Below are 3,314 nucleotides of genomic sequence, written 5' to 3' on the forward strand. Positions count from 1 at the left end.
ATTTTCCTTAACTAAATTCAAGTCAATTGACCTATCTTCTTTTATAATACTTTAGAAGTCGCTTTTGTAGTAAACAATTTTTCATGAAGATAACTGAAAATTGACGCAACTATAGAAAAGTTCCTTTGATTTGAGTCGAATTAATTGACCTACTTAAATTTTTGTATTTTCACTTCCTCGACAAGGATTCCAAGCTTTATTTGCTAATTAATCATAATTAGGCAGCAAAGTGCTCCTCAAATAAGCATCATACAAATATACTCATACATGCAAACAAAGTAGTACCACCCGAGATCGTATTCACAGATTTTATATTTGGTTTGAGTTATGATAAAATTATGTTAAGTAAAGCTTTAATTGAAAAGTTTATTTCGGCCACACCTACAAGATTTCAAAACAAATATTTTCGTTGCAAAAGTTCACAGCAAAAATCTTCATTTTGAAACAAAAAATGCTGAAAAATTTACTGGAATAAAAACGAAGCACACTTGGTTAATCCTAAACGATACAAAAATTTTCGAGTAACTTAATTGTTATTCACTCTTAACATTGATCATGACAGCAAAACAATAGTAGTTTTTTTCGAATCAGCGAAAGTGTTTGCGATACAAAAACTCGGCCAATTATACAAAGTTATCTGTATAAATGAATTTTATGAAATCAAAATTTGTTATTAAATACAATGAATTCTTATGACCGTTAAAAAAGGATAGGGTAATCTGTACAATCGTTGCCCACCACCCAATGATTGGGAACCTCATTTAAATATCATTGGATTTAAAAATACTCGGAAATAAAACTACTAATAAGTACTGGAGGATGAAGCGCAAACAATGCCGCAGCGTAAACGTTTGAAAGGTTGCAGTAAATAGCTAGATAACTAACATTTTTGCCAAAAATTCGCTTTTTGCATAAAAATTAAAAAAATCTAATACATTTTATGCTAAAATGATTCTTATGAAACCTTATTTTAATATCGTAATAAAAAATTGGTTTATTCAAAACCACATAACTGACTCTTCGTGCTTGTTGGCCATCTTCTTCATTTTCTTATTGCTTAACCCCGTACCTTTTTTAAATTAAACCTTTTTTTACCATATCCCTTTCCCGAAAAGTTTTTAAATACACTAAAATAATCAAATACTATCCTTTTAAAAAAGCCCTTGAATAAATATGTTGGCGAATTTTTTCAAAATCAAAGTACCAATGAAACTCCAATGTAAAATCTAAACTCTTCATATTCTTCAAAAATATACTTTTCTAAAGTACTTTTTCGGTTCACTTTTTGCCTTTCAATTAGAAACGATATTTCCTTCAATTATTATCGTTTATTTTTATGAAATAGAATAATTTTTTTCCCTACAAAATTTTATATTTTTATTCAGCCTTTCCATATATCGGGAGCAAGTTTTTATTAGATTTTATAATTGAAAAATAGTTTTTTAGCCGCTATCTAAACTGGATTTTCACAATCAATTAAATTAGAACCTCCAAATTCTTGCATGATTTACTCGGAATTGATTAACTTTTTCCAAGCAGACTCATTTCTTCCCAATCAGGCAACTAAATATCTCGGGAGTAAGTTTTTATTTTTTGTTAGAACTGAAAATTATTACACACTTTATCGTGATCCACAACCGAGTCTGTTCCAATTTTAGGTTCCTGTCACTTTGAGATTGTAAAGTTTCACGTTCTATTTCTCGGAACTGGATCATTTTTTTTATTTGTAGTTTTTTGGCCTCAATTCAGAAACACTTTAATCCGAGTAAAATAGTAAATTATAATATATTATAGTAAATAATATAAAATTAAAAATATATTAAATTAAAAACATATGATATTAAAAATATAATAGTAAAAAAATAAAATAAAATATAAAAATAGCCAGAGTAAAATAAAACTTGTGATGCTGAATGAATAAGGAATTTAAATTTAAGATCGAAAAGAAATCTATTTTTGCATTAATAAGTTGATACAAAAAAAGTATGAAAAAGATTTACATTTAAAAACCAGACTTCAAAAGAAGAAAAAGGAAAACAGTCAACCAAAATCAACCTCTAATTTTTTCCTTTCTCCGTCTATTTTGTACTATTCACACAATTTGAGCTTTTTCTTTTTTTTTCGTATCTTGCATAGTTTGACCAAAAAATGGAATTTTTGGATTTTTCATTATTTTTGGTACGATCAAATTTGGAATATTCAACTTTTCAACCAAATTAAAAAAGTTGTTATCATAGTCCTGTAGCGCTTTCAAAAATCGAAATTTTTCTTCTCTTGACTTTTTTTCATATCATGCGTGGTTTGGCTTAAAATGTTCATTTTAGTTTTTTTTTCAGATTTTGAAAACGCTCTAGCTCTGATAATTTTCTTTTTATAGAAAAAAGTCATGAGGAGAAATTGTTTGAGTTTCTGAGTACTATGAACAACCGTACACAGAATTTTTAAATCTTGAAAAAATGTGGTTTCAATCATTTCTGGTACGATCAAGTTTGGAATTTTCAACTTTTCGACCAAATTAAAAAAGTTGTTATCATAATCTTGTGAGGCTTTCAAAAAGCAAAGTTTTTCTTCTTTTGACTTTTTTTCATATCATGCGTTGTTTGGCTTAAAATGTTCATTTTAGTTTGTTTTTTTGGATTTTGAAAATGCTCTAACTCTGACAATTTTCTTTTCATAGAAAAAAGTCAGAGGGATAAATTGTTTAAGTTTTGAAGTACTATGAACAACAGTGCATAGAATTTCTATATCTTGAAAAAATGTGATTTCAAAATTTTTGTGTACGATCAAATTTGGAATTTTCAACTTTTTGACCAAATTGAGAAAGTTGTTATCATAATCTTGTAGGGCTTTCAAAAAGCAACGTTTTTCTTCTTCAGACTTTTTTTAGTATCATGCGTTGTTTGGCTTAAATTGATCATTTTAGTTTTTTTGTGGATTTTGAAAATTCTATAACTCTAGTCATTTTTGATTTTTCGAAAAAACTCATTAGGATGAATTGTTAAATTTTTTGAACTATGAATAACCGTACAGAGAATTTTTGAATTTTTAGAAAAGTGGTCTCAAAAATATTCAAAATTTGCCCACTTTTTGAATTTTCATCAAAAATGGCTGGCTAGCGAACTCGAACTTTAATTTGGGACACTAAACAAGTGTACCAAAGGGCAATCTAATAGATTAATTTCTTCAAAACTTATCGTGTTCACAGACATACAGACATACATACCGACATACAGATATACAGACAGACACATTCGTAAAAACCTGTTTTTCGGATTCAGGGGGTCTCAAAACGTGGACATTTGACAAAAACTGGG

This window comes from Belonocnema kinseyi, chromosome 1 (assembly GCF_010883055.1).
Source record: "Belonocnema kinseyi isolate 2016_QV_RU_SX_M_011 chromosome 1, B_treatae_v1, whole genome shotgun sequence".
Taxonomy (NCBI): Eukaryota; Metazoa; Arthropoda; class Insecta; order Hymenoptera; family Cynipidae; genus Belonocnema; species Belonocnema kinseyi.